This window comes from Mus musculus, chromosome 1, assembly GCF_000001635.26.
Source record: "Mus musculus strain C57BL/6J chromosome 1, GRCm38.p6 C57BL/6J".
NCBI classification, from domain to species: domain Eukaryota; kingdom Metazoa; phylum Chordata; class Mammalia; order Rodentia; family Muridae; genus Mus; species Mus musculus.
In genome coordinates, this window is record NC_000067.6 from 173,986,226 (window position 1) to 174,005,553 (window position 19,328).

General features: G+C 39.3%; 1 pseudogene; it reads right to left on the bottom strand.

Annotated features, from left to right (window-relative positions):
• On the bottom strand, positions 11,199–15,758 carry Gm18445 (predicted gene, 18445; annotated as a pseudogene).

Genomic DNA, 19,328 nt, shown 5'->3' on the forward strand with positions numbered 1-19,328 from the left:
TCTCTACTGCACTAAGTTATTAGGTTGATTGGAAACTCAGGGATTCTTGCATTGAAAGATCTTGAAAACAGAACAATTAATGTGTATGTACCTGTGTCAAAATGCAGCAGCACTTGTATTTGGACTGCTGTATCCGGGGTATACATCCTGCTAAAGCCATCTCATATTTTAACATAGTTATTTTACAAGAGTCCCTTGATAATTATGTATGTCATGAAATATGTTGACACTGACTCTCCTCCTCTTTTAAATGTTCTACATCTGTGTTTCATGTCGCGTCCAATTTATCTTGACCTCTCCATTTGTTTATCTTAATTTGTATTATATTTTACCTCTATTTATTGCTCCACAATCATGTGATCTATAACCTCCATCACTGATCTGTGTATTCATCTTGTCTAACAATCTGCATGCAGTGACAGGAAGCCTAGGTGGATCTCAGTTCCACTGCTCACTGTCTTTGTCAGTGACTATTCCTGCACATTTGTAGCTACATCTATGAAATGGAAATAATTCCTATCTCTCTATTGCTGGTTAACGTCCCAGATCATAGTAAATATTTGGAGGGTGTTCTCTTTAATGGGGCAAAACTGAATTTTCATGCCACCTATTGAATTTTTTACACAACTCCATCACTCAACGTTTGGTAGAGTATTAAATGAAACTAATTTTAGGAAGACTATTGTTTCCCTGAAGGACATACCTCCATGTAACTGTACCTCGTAGCTCTCAGAAACCTCTCATCTGCATTTGAGGTCAATTCAAAGCAAACAAGTCTAATTGTATTACCAATCTCACAGTTGACACTGATCGTGTGTCCAGTTACCACCACTTTCATTGCTCCTGTATCATCCCAAATTCCAAAAGCCAAACTGTAGTCACAAAGCCTATTCCTAGTTCTGAGTCATTGAAATTAAAAGGATCTCACCGTAAAAAGCAGCTTCTCTGATCAATGCTGAGAGTAGCACTAATCTGTGGATAGAAATATGAATATTTTAAAGGAAACCTGACAATACATTATATGGTTTCTCTCTAGGACCTACTGACCTATAGGTTTTAGGTATTGACAAGGTGTATAATGCTACATATGAATCTTCTCCTGTGTAGCAAGCCTCGAGTCCTAACTGAAAACAGTTGGTTCCCACTGTTCCCAACCTAACAATCATGCCATCATTGTGCCGGGCATTCTACTTTTTCTTTTGCCCAAAAGTCATGGAAGAAACTGATAACAATGTCACTGGACTTTCTCTGTAAATTTAATGGCAAAACTTCAGGCAGTAGAGAAGTTGAATCCTTATGTAAACATCAGAGGGACTGTTGTATACGTTTCTGCCCAGATCAAAATCTTTCACCTTAGAGGAAAGCTTGTTAAGACACAGGATGTTAAAAAGTATGCAGAATAGCGGGGTATTCTAAGAATGGGTGAAACCTCCCATACTGCCTGGAAGATCATTAAAGTAAGAAGTGAATACATAGAGACTTCAAAGAGTCCCTGAAACAAGATGTAATAGTGTCCTCTCTCCCACAGAAATGTATAGTGTATAGGCTGTCAGGAGTGTTCATAGGAATCAGCTAAATACACCTGGAAATGTACAGATGAACCAAGCTGTCTGGAAAAGGCTCAGAGCCAGTGCACTTCCCAAGGAGGTTACTCTCTAATGCTTTGGACTGTCTGCAGGCTGTGAAGGGTACTCCAGGTTTCTAGCTGTTGTGAGCTGTCACTCATTTTGTGGTAGACTAGTGACATTGCTGACTTTGGCTCATTTCTGCTTCATAATTAATGCCTCATCAATATTCTTCTAAGAACTACAATAAAAATGCATCCCAATGTTTCATCAAATTGAACTTTGATTGTATCTAAACTTTGGTCTGGGATAAGTAGACATGTATTCATATCTCCCCAGGAATATTGTCCCACAATGTATATATGTATATAGCTAGATTTGGCACTGCCATTCTTGTCTTCATTGCATAGCATTTGTAATATATATATGGATTATGTAAGATTCAAGTCTCGAGACAATCGGCCACCTTCCTGGTGAGAGCACAGGGGTCCGCCCGGCCCGAGAGGTTTCTGCCTCAGGCTCCGTGGGAGCCACCTTAGTTCCGGGACTCCGCGGAGGGCAGGCTGCACGGGTGAGGGTGTGGAATACAGAGGCCAGCAGTTTCTGGGACAGGCGAGAGCCACAGAGCTTCTGAGGTGGCCCCATTTTCGGCTCCAGACAACCAGCCACCTTCCTGGCCAAAGCAACACAGCTTCTGGGAAAGATTCTGTTTTGGGCTTTCATCTTCAGCCAGGAGGAGGTCCAAACACCAGATAACTGTGCACCTTCCGTGAAAGAGGAGAGCTTGCCTGCAGAGACTGCTCTGACCACTGAAACTCAGAGGAGAGAGCTAGTCTCCCACGTCTGCTGATAGAGGGTAACAAAATCACCAGAGGAACAATCTCTAAACAAAGACAACTATAACAACTAACTCCAGAGATTGTCAAATGGCTAAAGGTAAACGTAAGAATCCTACTAACAGAAACCAGGACCACTCACCATCATCAGAACCCAGAACGCCCACTTTGCCCAGTCCAGGACACCCTAACACACCTGAAAAGGTAGACCTGGATTTAAAAGCATATCTCATGATGATGGTAGAGGGCATAAAGAAGGACTTTAATAATTCACTTAAAGAAATACAGGAGAACACTGCTAAAGAGTTACAAGTCCTTAAAGAAAAACAGGAAAACACAACCAAACAGGTAGAAGTCCTTATAGAAAAACAGGAAAACACATCCAAATAGATGATGGAAATGAGCAAAACCATACTAGACCTAAAAAGGGAAGTAAACACAAAAAATAAAACCCAAAGTGAGGCAACACTGGAGATAGAAACCCTAGGAAAGAGATCTGGAACCATAGATGCCAGCATCAGCAACAGAATACAAGAGATGGAAGAGAGAATCTCAGGTGCAGAAGATTCCATAGAGAACATCGGCACAACAATCAAAGAAAATAAAAAATGCAAAAATATCCTAACTCATAACATCCAGAAAATCCAGGACACAATGAGAAGATTAAACCTACGGATAATAGGAGTGGATGAGAATGAAGATTTTCAACTCAAAGGACCAGCAAACATCTTCAACAAAATTATTGAAGAAAACTTCCCAAATCTAAAGAAAGAGATGCCCATGAACATACAAGAAGCCTACCTAACTCCAAATAGACTGGACCAGAAAAGAAATCCTCCTGACACATAATAATCAGAACAAAAAATGCACTAAATAAAGATAGAATACTAAAAGCAGTAAGGGAAAAAGGTCAAGTAACATATAAAGGCAAGCCTATCAGAATTACACCAGATTTTTCACCAGAGACTATGAAAGCCAGAAGATCCTGGACAGATGTTATACAGACACTAAGAGATCACAAATTCCAGCCCAGGTTACTATACCCAGCCAAACTCTCAATTACCATAGATGGAGAAACCAAAGTATTCCACGACAAAACCAAATTCACCCATTATCTCTCCATGAATCCAGCCCTGCAAAGGATAATAACAGAAAAAAAAAACAAAAACAAAAAAAACAATACAAGGACGGGAACCACGCCCTAGAAAAAACAAGAAGGTAATCCCTCAACAAAACTAAAAGAAGACAGCCACAAGAACAGAACGCCAACTTTAACAACAAAAATAACAGGAAGCAACAATTACTTTTCCTTAATATTTCTTAATATCAATGGACTCAACTCCCCAATAAAAAGACATAGACTAGCAAACTGGCTACACAAACAAGACCCAACATTTTGCTGCTTACAGGAAACTCATCTCAGAGAAAAAGATAGACACTACCTCAGAATGAAAGGCTGGAAAACAATTTTCCAAGCAAATGGTATGAAGAAACAGGCTGGAGTAGCAATTCTAATATCTAACAAAATTGACTTCCAACCCAAAATAATCAAAAAAGACAAGGAGGGGCACTTCATACTCATCAAAGGTAAAATCTTCCAAGAGGAATTCTCAATTCTGAATATCTATACTCCAAATACAAGGGCAGCCACATTCATTAAAGAAACTTTAGTAAAGCTCAAAGCACACATTGCACCTCACACAATAATAGTGGGAGACTTCAACACACCACTTTCACCAATGGACAGATCATGGAAACAGAAACTAAACAGGGACACAGTGAAACTAACAGAAGTGATGAAACAAATGGACTTAACAAATATCTACAGAACATTTTATCCTAAAACAAAAGGATATACCTTCTTCTCAGCACCTCATGGTACCTTCTCCAAAATTGACCACATAATTGGTCACAAAACAAGCCTTACCATATACAAAAATATTGAAATTGTCCCATGCATCCTATCACATCACCATGGACTAAGGCTGATCTTCAATAACAAAATAAATAATAGAAAGCCAACATTCACGTGGAAACTGAACAACACTCTTCTCAATGATACCTTGGTCAAGTAAGGAATAAAGAAAGAAATTAAGGACTTTTTGGAGTTTAATGAAAATGAAGCCACAACATACCCAAACTTATGGGACACAATAAAAGCATTCCTAAGAGGGAAACTCATAGTTCTGAGTGCCTCCAAAAAGAAACTAGAGAAAGCACACATAAGCAGCTTGACAACACACCTAAAAGCTCTAGAAAAAAAGGAAGCAAATTCACCCAAGAGGAGTAGAAGGCAGGAAATAATCAAACTCAGGGGTGAAATCAACCAAGTGGAAACAAGAAGAACTATTCAAAGAATCAACCAATAAAGGAGCTGGTTCTTTGGGAAAATCAACAAGATTGTTAAACCCTTAGCCAGACTCACTAGAGGGCACAGGGAAAGCATCCTAATAACAAAATCAGAAATGAAAAGGGAGACATAAGACCAGATCCTGAAGAAATCCAAAACACCATCAGATCCTTCTACAAAAGGCTATACTCAACAAAACTAGAAAACCTGGATGAAATGGACAAGTTTCTAGACGGATACCAGGTACCAAAGCTAAATCAAGATCAGGTTAATGATCTCAACAGTCCTATATCCGCTAAAAAAATAGAAGCAGTCATTAATAGTCTCCCAGCCAAAAAAAGCCCAGGACCAGACGGGTTTAGTGCAGAGTTCTATCAGACTTTCAAAGAAGACCTAATTCCAGTTTTTCACAAACTATTCCACAAAATAGAAACGGAAGGTACTCTACCTAACTCATTTTATGAAGCCACAATTACTCTGATACCTAAACCACAAAAAGACCCAACAAAGATAGAGAACTTCAGACCAATTTCCCTTATGAATATCGATGGAAAAATCCTCAATAAAATTCTTGCTAACCGAATCCAAGAACACATCAAAACAATCATCCATCCTGACCAAGTAGGTTTCATCCCAGGGATGCAGGGATGGTTCAATATACAGAAATCCATCAATGTAATCTAGGATATAAACAAACTCAAAGACAAAAACCACATGATCATCTCGCTAGATGCTGAGAAAGCATTTGACAAAATCCAACACCCATTCATGATAAAAGTCTTGAAAAGATCAGGAATTCAAGGCCCATACCTAAATATGAAAAAAGCAATCTACAGCAAACCAATGGCCAACATCAAAGTAAATGGTGAGAAGCTGGAAGCAATCCCACTAAAATAAGGGACTAGACAAGCCTGTCCACTCTCACCCTACCTATTCAACATTATACTTGAAGTCCTAGCCAGAGCAATTAGACAACAAAAGGAGATCAAGGCGATACAAATTGGAAAGGAAGAAGTCAAAATATCACTTTTTGCAGATGATATGATAGTATATATACGTGACCCTAAAAATTCCACCAGAGAACTCCTAAGCCTGATAAACAGCTTCAATGAAGTAGCTGGATATAAAATTAACTCAAACAAGTCAATGGCCTTTTTGTACACAAAGGATAAACAGGCTGAGGAAGAAATTAGGGAAACAACACCCTTCTCAATAGTCACAAATAATATAAAATACCTTGGGATGACTCTAACTAAGAAAGTGAAAGATCTGTATGATAAGAACTTCAAGTCTCTAAAGAAAGAAATTTAAAAAGATCTCAGAAGATGGAAAGATCTCCCATGCTCATGGATTGGCAGGATCAACATTGTAAAAATGGCTATCTTGCCAAAAGCAATCTACAGATTCAATGCAATCCCCATCAAAATTCCAACTCAATTCTTCAACAAATTAGAAAAGGCAATCGGCAGATTCATCTGGAATAACAAAAAACCGAGGATAGCAAAAACTCTTCTCAAGGATAAAAGAACCTCTGTTGGAATCACCATGCCGGACCTACAACTGTACTACAGAGCAATTGTGATCAAAACTGCATGGTATTGGTATAGTGACAGACAAGTAGACCAATGGAACAGAATTGAAGACCCAGAGATGAACCCACACACCTATGGTCACTTGATCTTTGACAAAGGAGCTAAAACCATCCAGTGGAAAAAAGACAGCATTTTCAACAAATGGTGCTGGCACAACTGGCTGTTATCATGTAGAAGATTTCGAATTGATCCATTCTTATCTCCTTGTACTAAGGTCAAATCTAAGTGGATTAAGGAACTCCACATAAAACCAGTGACACTGAAACTTATAGAGGAGAAAGTAGGTAAAAGCCTCGAAGATATGGGTAAAGGGGGAAAATCCATGAATAGAACAGCAATAGCCTGTGCTGTAAGATGAAGAATCGATAAATGGGACCTAATAAAATTGCAAAGCTTCTGCAAAGCAAAAGACACCGTCAATAAGAGAAAAAGGCCACCAACAGATTGGGAAAGGATCTTTACCTATCCCAAATCAGATAGGGGACTAATATCCAATATATATAAAGAACTCAAGAAGGTGGACTCCAGAAAATCAAATAACCCCATTAAAAAATGGGGCTCAGAACTGAACAAAGAATTCTCACCTGAGGAATACCGAATGGCAGAGAAACACCTGAAAAAATGTTCAACATCTTTAATCATCAGGGAAATGCAAATCAAAACAACCCTGCGATTCCACTTCACTCCAGTCAGAATGGCTAAGATCAAAAACTCAGGTGACTGCAGATGCTGGCGAGGATGTGGAGAAAGGGAAACACTTCTCCATTGTTGGTGGGATTGCCAGCTTGTACAACCACTCTGGAAATCAGTCTGGCGGTTCCTCAGAAATTTGGACATAGTACTACTGGAGGATCCCGCAATACCTCTCCTGGGCATATATCCAGAAGATGCCCCAACTGGTAAGAAGGACACATGCTCCACTATGTTCATAGCAGCCTTGTTTATAATAGCCAGAAGCTGGAAAGAACCCAGATGCCCCTCAACAGAGGAATGGATACAGAAAATGTGGCACATTACACAATGGAATACTACTCAGCTATTAAAAAAATGAATTTATGAAATTCCTAGGCAAATGGATGGACCTGGAGGGTATCATCCTGAGTGAGGTAACCCAATCACAAAGGAACTCGCACAATATGTACTCACTGATAAGTGGATATTAGCCCAGAAACTTAGGATACCTAAGATATAAGATACAACTTGCCAAACGCATAAAATTCAAGAAGAACGAAGACCAAAGTGTGGACACTTTCTTGCTTCTTAGAAATGGGAACAAAACACCCATGGAAGGAGTTACAGAGACAAAATTTGGAGCTGTGTCGAAAGGATGGACCATCTAGTTATTGCCACATGCAGGGATCTACCCTATAATCAGCTTCCAAACGCTGACACCATTGCATACACTAGCAAGATTTTGCTGAAAGGACCCAGATATAGCTGTCTCTTTTGAGACTATGCCAGGGTCTAGCAAACACAGAAGTGGATGCTCACAGTCAGCTATTGGATGGGTCACACGGCTTCCAATGGAGGAGCTAGAGAAAGTACCCAAGGAGCTAAAGGGAACTGCAACCCTATAGGTAGAACAACAATATGAACTAACCAGTACCCCGGAGCTCTTGACTCTAGCGGCATATGTATCAAAAGATGGCCTAGTCGGCCATCACTGCAAAGAGAGGCCCATTGGACTTGCAAACTTTATATGCCCCAGTACAGGGGGACGTCAGGACCAAAAAGGGGGAGTGGGTGGGTAGGGTATTGGGGGAGTGGGTATGGGGGACCTTTGGGATAGCATTGAAAATGTAAATGAAGAAAATACCTAATTAAAAAAAAGATTCAAATCTCTCTGTCAGACTACCATGGAAAAGACACTTTCATTCTGTCTTTGTTTTGTGTTCTATCATAACACTACAGATAGAATATTATATAAGGAGAATAAATGCATTACTCACAGTTCTGGAAGCCTAGAAATCGAAGACCCAATCTTTGTTATTCAATGATGTTTATTCTTTCTTTCTGTATCTTTTTTGTGAATATGGGGTGGTCAGTGGCTAAGCCAGGGGTTTCCTAAATCTTGCCCTTTTATTCAAAGATTTCCAATGAAGACTCACGTAGATTTTTATAGAAGCAGTAAAATTTTATTCAAAGCAAAATGACAGTTCAGATCAGAAAGCAATATTGTGAGGAACAATTGTGGGTCATATAAGTAAAGGTATTCACGGGCTTCAGCTTTTGATTGGATTTTCTTTCATGGAGTTCAAGTTGTCTTGTTGTAGGGATATAACACAGATGAGTCTTTATTTAAACGTATGGGCTTAGATTAGGTAGGCATTTCTTCCTCCTGCATGTCCCTTTCCACAGAGCACTTTACGTTGATTACACACACACACAAGTGTACATAGGAAGGAGGTGGTAAACAGGATATCCATCATAAAAGTTCACTTTAAAGACACAATTTGTCTGGATGTAGTTACTCAAACTAGTCTCAGATGGATCAGGCCGTCTTTCACATACGGTCAATGGTCCCATGTCCAGTCCTTCACAGGGTTCAGGCCACTGAGAGGGAGGAGGGGCGTGAGACTTGGGAAGTTTTGACTGTGCTTACCATATGCCATCTCTTGGCAGGGAATCAATGGACACCACTCTGGGAGTGGGGAAGTGCAGTCTGCTGTCCTAGGGAAAGGCAGAGATGGATGAGAGTGGGGGAGTAGGGAGAGGGGTGGGCCTGCAAGGCGGCTGGGGTCCTCAAGTTCTCAGGCTCTTGGGCACCCAGGCAATGCTGAGAGCTGTGGAAAAGCTGAGAATGGAGTTGTAGCCCACAGGCTGGATCTAGCCCTGGGCTGAGGGGAAAAAGTAGGGAGAGCTCCAGCTGGATCCTGCAGGGATAGAGTCCTTGGCTCAGCAGCAGCAGGCTTAGGTAGGTGGTCATGACTGGGAGTGTAGAAGGCCATTTCCTGGGAAGTTAGACAGCAGGTCTTTAAGCAAAGGCCTTCTCCATTGATTCCCCACAGCAGATGCTAATGAAAATAGGCATCCCATGGTTTTAAGGCATTTATTGTCATGGTAGAAAGTGGATGAATAAAATCATACCCCACTTCTCAGGGTGGGCCTGAGGTTAAATACCTTTTTCAGGGAGGAGTGTCTGGGCAGGAAAGCTTAATTGTCTAAGCTTCCAGGCCTTTAGGTATGTCTTTAAAGTGGAGATCTGTCTTGAGGCAACATGACCTATGGTCATGTCCTCTAGTTGTGAAGGGGTGTGTGGTGCTGCCCTTAGTTAAATGATGGCCACAAATCTATGGAAGGCTGTGGCCTCATGCCAGGAGCCTAGTGTCCAGGAGTGTGTCAAAAAGCCTTCTGTCCCTTCAGGGTAACCAGGGTTTCTAACCTTTGCTCAAGCAGGAACCAGGCTGCCTTTCTCAGTCCTACATTTCATGGTATCGAGATGGTTCTGTGATATATTTGAATATTAATAAAGTTCTAATGAAGGTATTTCTAAGGACTGTAATCATCGTCAAGGTTCACAGCATGTATATTTGCAATCTGATGTATGTGGGTGCCATGTTGGCAACAGGTTTCAGGTGTATTCCTTGTAGAATGTTGTGTGTACACAGTAGATGTGGATAATGATCTCTGACTAAAAAGTGCATTGTAATTATAGAAGAAGAAAAGTGGAGTTTCTAGGTGCCAAACAATAGTCTGTCCCACCCTGGCATGCAGGAAGAGCAAAGCTAAAGCAAAACAAATTATAAAATAAAACCAAACAAAGAGAAGTTCATTCCACAAATGTTTTCTAGTGTTAATTTTTTGATGAAAAGAGACCATGAATTAAAAACATTCCATTAAGCTCAAATTTCTAGGATCATTAGAATGGGGAATAAGACATGGATTTACAAGATGAGAGAGGCACTCATCCTTAGTTCCTGCCTCTTCCTGCCTGTATTTCCTCTGTTGAAACCCTATCAATCCTCCTTACCTCCATTTCACACCATTACCCTGGGAGACTGGGAATATTGATGGTAAACAAGATAGGATCTGGAATCACTTGTGAGAATCCTTTTATTATGTGTAAGATGGGGTTTCTAGACTGCATTAAGGAATTTTCAAACACTCATCTTAAGTGTAGGTGATATCGTTGAATAGGTACAGGTCCTTAACTGAAGAAAGTGGAGAGAGAGAGAGAGAGAGAGAGAGAGAGAGAGAGAGAGAGATCAACTGTAGAACTTGCTTATCTCTGCTTCCTCCTGCAGATATATGGCCAACCATCTCACTCTTCTCTACCATTCAACCATGGGCAAAAATAAACCCATTGTTCCTTAAGTTACTTTATCAAGTAAGTTTTCACAGCAGTGAAAGAAGTAAGCAATCCTATAGAAAGGCCTCTCTGGGAATACCAATTTCTTAATTCCTTTCCTTTCCTTTATCAAAAACCTGCATTTTTCTCTAAAGGTTTCATACGACTTTATTTGATTCTGGAATTGAAGATGGGATTCCTTAGTGTTGAATATAGTATGTCCCACCCTAAACACCTCATTTTGGGGGATTTTTTCAAATAAATTTTTCCAATACCTAAATTCTGTAATGTAGTCACATTACACGGCACAGCAGGGTTGAAGACTTAATCCTGTCCTCAGCATATTAGTTTTGGAACTATGCTCAAGGCTGAGTTCAACCTTCTCCTGCATCTTATCAATACATACACTTTCATGGGCAGAAAAGACAGCTTATTTGTTCTTGAACATGCTTTGTCCTTACACATCACACTTGGAGCCTGTATTCTCCAGCTTTATGTGAGGGTCACTAACTTTTTATTTTAAAACACCCCTCAAATGGTTAAAATATTTCCCCCAAAGCACACTGCTTTACAGAAAATGTGTCTGTTTTTTAAGTATAAAGCTTATAAATCAACAATTATATAACTTATAGAGACAACATATGAAATTTAGATAATAGAAAAATGTATTAAAAACATAAGAAAGCACCATTTCCTAGAATTAAGAGCTGGTTTTAATAGGGATGGTATTTCAACAGGCCATATGCACATTTATTTTCTCTACTTGAATCTTGTCTTCTGAAACAGTATCATTGGCATCCAGGTTTTCAGGAGTATCACCCAGGTACCAGAGAGGATCTCCTGGCTGAGTCTGGATTGAGTGGCTTTCCTTCACTTTCTAGGATTGATGACCTTAAAGAAGAAAACAATGAAGTCAGATCACTTGGAATGCATTGGGGTCCACACCTTTCTTGCTGACTACTCACCATGAGTGCCATGTGCCCTTTTCTCACTCTGACCTTAAATACATCTCTGATCTTGGAGTCAGCATTGTTCCCTTGCTTGGGATTGTAAAATTAGCAAGTCACCCCTACAGCTTCAGCATAGATGGAAGAGGAGGGTGTGTTACAGAGGTACAGGGGAAAGGAAAGTGTTGTAAGGCCTGAGGTGAGGACTGAGTTTCATTGAACAGGGAGGGTGGGAAGAGGGAGAAAAGGCTTTGCTGGTGCAGCTGCCATGTGGGAAGGTTTGGCATTTTGTCTAATGGCTGATGGCTTGGAGAATAATTGTAGTGCAAGAGCATTTCTATGTCACTGAAGAAGTCATCACTTATGTTTCTTTTGATTACATTATAATAGTGGTGTGTGTGTGTGTGTACATGTTTGTTTGTGTATGTGTTTCTATATTATAAAATTAATCCCACACAGATCTGTGTAAGTACTACAAGGAGAGGGATTTTAGCACCTTGTTGTGGATTGCCCTGGTGCTATTTGTAGTTTGATGTAGTTTAATTCTCCGTCCTCAAAATAGACTGCCTGACAAGGAGTGGATGGTTTCACTTGGGCGATTTCATATGAAACTTCTCCCTATTTTAACTGATCAAACAAAGGCTAGAGGCTGTGGTTGGGCAGTGGAAGGAAAAGGTGGAGCTGGAGGTTTTAGAGATAGAGGAGAGAAGAAGGAGAGAGGCAGATGAGGAAAAGGAAGAGACAAAGGAAAAGCAGGTTGAAGGAAGATGGAGCAGAACCACATGGTCTGAAGAAGCAGCAAGTAGCAAGGGATCTCATAACTGGGAATAGAGTAGTGTAATGGTCCATCTGCCCAACCTCATTGTGCAGCTTATAAATATTATAACTAAGTGGTGTGGTGCATTCTTTTCACAGGCTCATTGGTTTGGAGATTTACTACAAAACCTTGTCATCTGATTTGCTCGGGCCATGCTTGGGAACTTATGATTTCTGTCCATGATCCTCTGCAACAGAAAGTATTCGCATGTTGTAAATGAAGACCCTGATGTTCTTTTTGGTTTGTCTTTGGCCAATTTGAAAAATCAGATAATCAGAATTAGAAACGAACATCTTAATTTTCCCATGTCCTGTCAACTATTCTCTCTGCTTTAATAAATGGGATATTTTTTTAATCAACGAACTAAGCACATAACAGTATTTGCGTCTTTCCAAATTTGTTCTCCTTATTATTATATAAAAACCCCTATAAAATGATAGAATGAAGGTTATATGTTAAATGAGCAGACCTTAAATTTTCCTCCACCTATTGGATTTTCTATGTAAAGCCAACAGCCACGCTTTACCAGTGTATTAAAAAGTAGATGATTCTCAGGATGAATGGTGTCTTCTAGAGCACATACCTCCATGTAACTGTGCCTTACAGACCTCAGCTGCCACCCATCTTCAGTGGAAGTCAATTTAAAACAGACAAGTCTAAGTTTACTGCCTGGTTCACACTTGATATTGGTGAGTCGTCCATAAACCACCACTTCCATTTTCCCTGTATCATCTTCAATTCCATAGTAAATGACTTTATTCCTCTCAGTTTTCTGAAAAAATAATTTAAAATTGAACCTTCTACGAAATACATGAAAGCTTGTCACATCTATGATAAAAAAAATATGTCAACATCAACTTGTCCCCGACAAGGCATCTATGGTTCTTAGTTTTAGAATTGGTGGTACAATGTCAGTGAGATGGCTCAGTGGGTGAGGGTGCTTGTGGTCAAGCCTGATGACCTGGCTTAATTATCAGGATTCATAATAGAAGACGAGAACTCATTCCTGAAACTTGCCTTCCAACCTCAGTACTAGTTTCCTGACCTTTGTGATTCTTCTCGACACTCACAGACAAAATAAAATAAATACTGAAAAAGTAAAATTACTGAAACTAAATAGTTTAGGCTGTTCCAGTGAACAAGTCTTTTCTTGGAAATCATCCTGGGATTTTATAGTGAGCCTAGCCTTTAATGACTGAACCATCTCTCCAGCCTTGGAAACCCCTCTGAATCTTTACCTGCATGTGGTCTTTATCTGCAGGGTATCTCTAGGAAAAATCAGTATCTTCCTAAGCACTAGTAGTAAGATAGCAGAATAGCTGAGATTTCTTAAGGTTCTCATACAAAGTATCAAAAAGGAAAAAAAAACACAACAAAAGTAAACAGAACAGTCTGAATTCCATTGCAGGTTATGTAGGTACATCCAAGAGGCCTGAGACAAAAGGTTACCTGTGCTTCACTGTGACATTGGGGAACATTATTATAAGCCCACTCTATTTCACTTAATTTAACTTGTATTGAAAAATAAAGTTATTTTCATACAATATATTCTGATGAAAGTATATCTTCACCTATCTCCTCTCAGATAATTCTAACCTACCCACCCTGATATCTCTACATCTTTCACTTGATCAAAAAAAACCAAAAAACAAAAAACAAAAACAAAACAAAACAAAACAAAACAAAAACCAGGCAATTTAAAAAGACAAAGCAACAAGAATAAAACAAAATAAACTAACAGTCAAAAAAGAAACAAAGAAATAGCAGAAGAAATAGATACACAGATATATAGACACATGTGTACACACCTGCACAAAAATGCACACACATGTACATAGACATATACACACATGCATACACACATGCACACATACATGTATATAATACACACACATGTGCACAAATATATAAACACATGCCCACACACATACACACACATGCACGCACACATACATGTATATAATGCACACATATATACACCCATGTACACACATGTGCACACCTACATGCATACAAACACAACTCATTTAAAAATGGCTCACATTGGCTCAGTGCACACCTCGATTCACTCTACTCCAAATTTCACAAAGGTTAAGCCACTACAGCATTTAGTTCTGGTGTGCTAGTTTGTATCCCACTGAGTTTACTTGTTGTGTAACCTAGTACACCAGCACAGCCAAAGACAGAAGAGATAACAAGTAAAAAGCCGTGACTGTATCCATGTACATGAAATTCTAAAATTATACATTGAACAGGTAAACAAATGAATTGGTGTATTGGCACTTAAAGAAACACTCCAAAGTTATAGAATTCTTTAAATTTCCCCACTTTCACTGTGTCCAAGTATAAACTCTGAAATTAAGCTTTTCTGTTAAACTCCTCTTTCACTATTTAAGACAATATTCTCTTTATCAAAAGATATTGATAAAAGAAGAAAGCATATGAGAACGAGAACGCATTAGAGATATAATCCAGGCTTGTTAGACATGGCTTCATTCTAGGGCAGAATAATCTATTTGGTATCTTCTACTCCTCATTTCAAACTGTATCAATGCTAGGAGTTTGGCTCTTTATTCACAACTGAGTTGCCCCTAATGCAAGTAAGGAAGATATCAAAGAGATAAAATCTAAAACATGAATGTGCTGTAAACTGAACAATGTCTGGGATTAGAGTGGCTATTAATGAATGTCCTAGTCAGGAAAATGCCAAAGGTTATTGATGAATCTCTTTCTAAAGAATATCCTAGTGGAGCCACGAGAAGAATGGTAAGAGACTACAGAAATCCCAAAAGTGAGGAAGCCTTGCCTGGTCATTTTCTGTTTTGGAAGGCAATGATTTCCTATATTAAGTAAGTTGAGCAAATCCCTCTTGAGCTAAATAAACCTTAAAATCTCAGATTGCAGAAGAAATTTTACAAATAATGCAATGGCTTACCTCAATTACTAAAAATATTCCATTCACAAATCTCCCCATTGTTTGTGAGAAAAGATAAGAAATTTTGGGAGTTGCTTTAGCTTTTTGCTTCAGTGTATCTGAGACAACCATTGGTGGGTTTTCGTTCACATCAGACACAGAGGAATCGCTGTGTATCTCCAGAAACCCATTGAGCCCAAAATAATCTGATATGGCAATGATATTTTCTGGGATGAACTTGCTCTTTAGAGCTGTGTCAAAAACCTTCACTCTGAAGAACTCAGTTTCAGTAGCCACTGTAGCATGAAACATCATTTTGTTTTCTTCCAGGTCATATGTAAATGGTTCTGTTACTTTCAGCACCATCACTTGTTTGGGACCTTGATGGTGACCTTCTTCCCTAGAAGGCTCCTTTGGTACAGTTCCTCTCCTTGGTGTCTACATAAAACACACATTGGGATAAGACAATATAGTTCAGACAGATCATAAGGAACAATCCCACTGAATAGAATGGAGAACATATAAACAATGGTTGGCATACTAAAAGCTACCTAAAGGAAGAAATGTATATTTACTTAAATATTTACTTAAAATTTACCTATATCACAATCTAGTGATTCCAGTTAATAGAAATTATACCTGGTACATAAAGGTATTATACTTGTGGGGAATGAATTCAAAGCCTTCAATGCTCTAGTCAAGTTTTCTATCTAGGAACATTTTGAAGATTTCAATTAAAAAAGTTTTCTAAAAAATAAAAAAATTGAGTTCCTTTCCAAAAGGGTTATGTAGGCAGGCACAGGAAGATCATCTCAATCTCTGTTAAGCACTGTTAAGTGATTCAGGCTGTTGGTGAAGATGCATTTGGAGCCAGAAGACTGCAGGGTGTTGTTGCTGAAGACACATGAGGTGCTTGGACTTTTATGAATGCTTTTACTTTAGGCAGTGGAAGGGCATTTCCGATAACGAATACTGATCCTTGCATCAACTGAGTGATGAACATACTTCTGGACACTGTTTTTGGAGGAGCATGAAGAGCCTGGACACAATTGGATCCTGTTCCTGGATGAATTTGAGTAGTCTGGGCTCTGCGTGTGGCTACTGACATAGGTAACTGAGGAGTTGTAAGACTGCTGGGTGTTACTGAAAAAGGTGCCTGAGAAGCCTGGAAATAATTTGGTACTATTGGTAAAGATACTGGAGGGTCCAGAAAGTTATGGATGCTTTATGCTACTGGATTTTGTTGTTTGAGGTACCTGTGCGACAGTAATGCTTCTGGACATAGCTGCTAGAGTATGAAGAACCTGAGCATAGTTAGATGCTGTTGCTGGAGGAGACATCTTTAGGAGCTGGGCTTCCCTATTCAATGTTGCTGAAGGTACCGTAGTAGTTTGGACATTTCTGAATGCTATTGCTTGAGTGTGAGGGGTCTTTGTGCTATTGAATGACGCCGGTGTAGGAAGATGCAGGTCCTGGATACTTCTGGGTACCATTATTGGAGACATCTGAGGAGCACTGGAAGAATGGAACACTGTGTCTGAAGGCATAAGAGGGACCTTGACATTACTGAATGCTCTTGCTAATGGTACACGAGGAATCTGGGCACCACTGAACAGGGTGGAAGGTACAATAGAGTTCAAATGAATGTTGGAGTCTGAGGCTAGAGATGCTGGAAAATTCTGGCAAGGAGATGTTGAATATCCTAGAGATATCTTCAAATCCCAATGTGCTTCTAGACACTTCTGAGAAGACTGAAGGCTGCTAGAAGCAATTGCTACAAGTCCTTCAAAAGTTAACATTTCACTTACAGCTGGGAAGTTGCTGGTTATTAAAAATTCTACAAGCTGGTACTTTTCCTTGGGACCCTCTGTCTTTATGAGACTGTTTTTGGATGATTGTGTTTTTCTGTTTTTAAAGGAAAGTAGAATGATATTTTTGATTAATCCTGCATAGTGGCTTTTGAGAATACCAGAAAGATTTTGCTGACAGGACCCTGATACAGCTCTCTCTTGTTAGGCTATACCAGTGCCTGGCAAATACAGATGTGGATGCTCACAATCATCTATTGGATGGAACACAGGGACCCCAATGGAGGAGCTAGAGAAGTACCCAAGGAGCTAAAGGGGTCTGCAACCCTATAGGTGGAACAACAATATGAACTAACCAGTATCCCCCAGAGCTGTGTCTCTAGTTGTATATGTAGCAGAGGATGGCCTAGTTGGCCATCAATGGGAGGAGAGGCCCTTGGTCTTATGAAGATCATATGTCCCAGTACAGGGGAAAGCAAGGCCAAGAAGTGGGAGTGGGTGGGTTGGGGATCAGGGCGGGGGAGGGTATAGGGGGCTTGGGGATAACATTTGAAATGTAAATGAAGAAAATATCTAATATAAAATATTTACAAAGAAGAGTCAGAACAAAAACATCTTTTCATTTTCCCTTCTGAAAAGCAGACCTTTATCCTGTCAGTTTTCTCATGAGCTTAAGTAAGTACTTCAGAGAAAACTGACAAAACTGACAGGATGAAGCACACACTTAGGGATTTGCAACACTCAGCAAAATAATGATTGAATCACGTTACACTTTCTTGTGCTGATGCATGTTTTAAATTTTATTGCTATCATTCCTTATGACTACGAATAAGTAGACATGCCTAAAGATCTCATGTTCCAAATTCCACTCTGATATGCTAGATGCAGAGTTCTGATGTCATGGTACAATGCAACATAAGGTACCAATGCAGTGAGTGTTTCCAAATATACACCTTGCGAACGAAGGAACACATTAAAGAAAAAAATTAGTGGGAAGTTTTCAAGATTATGACCATTGTTGTTATATTATGAAGATTTCATAAAGGAAACAGAAAATTATTATAGCTGATGAGAAATGGCTGGGAGACTGTAGTGAATTCCTGTCAGGGGTCTGAGTTGACTTACAGATCCTGGAGAGGCCTGAGGTTGATCCTCTGCAAGGTCAAGGTTGGACATTGCCTGGGACAGCATGTCTGTTTGTGTAGACTTATTGTTTGAGTTCTCCTATTTAAAATGAAAAAAAAAAGGTTGTTCTCCTTTATACCTTGATAGTTACTTTCAAAGTCACAGACATTATTGGCACTTTTTTCCTTTAGTTCTGTTCACAGAATATCTTTGCTCTCTAATTTTTTCCCTGGAATGACAGCACATCTTTAGATAACTTTACATTCCAGATACCTTAACAAAGATTACAAACGACAGTGTGCAAATATGTTTTAAATATTAGTTTGCTCTCAGTTTTTCTGCCCTCCACTCCATGACTTCTTCTTTGTGCCTGCTTGCCGGTTCTTGCTGGGTTCCCCTTTTCTATGCAAGATTGTCCCAACTTCTGCTTTCTAATTGCATCTATTCACCCACCCTTTCCATTTCTACCCTCTCTGATGACTTCTTCCTTCCTGCTCATGATCTCTTTTCTACCTTTGTGGCTTACTCACAACTTCACATCCGTGTCCCCCACCCCACACACATAATGTGTAAGTACAATATTTCACATTACAAGTGCTCTTCTGTGATGGAATGTGTGGCATAATTGTATTGGACACTGACCACAGATAGATTGGTCAATTACAACTTTTACTTGTGTTTTTCTTTGCATTCCACATTCTCTCTAATTAAGATATTAATTTTTCTACTTGTCTTCAAGATCTGAAATCCTCTCGTCTATAATCTGTTGGAGGAGCCTATATCTGAGATGTTTGACTTCCTAAGTTTTTTTTTTCATTTCCAGTTATATTTAAGTTTGGGTTTCCTTAGTGATTCCTTATCTTCATAAAATGCTATTTTCATGTTTGAATTGTTATAATCATGTCATTCAATTCTATGTATTTTCAAAACCTTTATAAAGCCTTGTCATATCTTCAAGCGTATGTAAAATTGCTATTTCAAAGTCTTTGCCTCATGATTCAGATAAATTTCTTTTCTCTGAGCCTGTTACAGATTGCTGTTTGCAGGAAGAGTCATATTCTCCTGGTTGCTCTTATTTGTATTTTT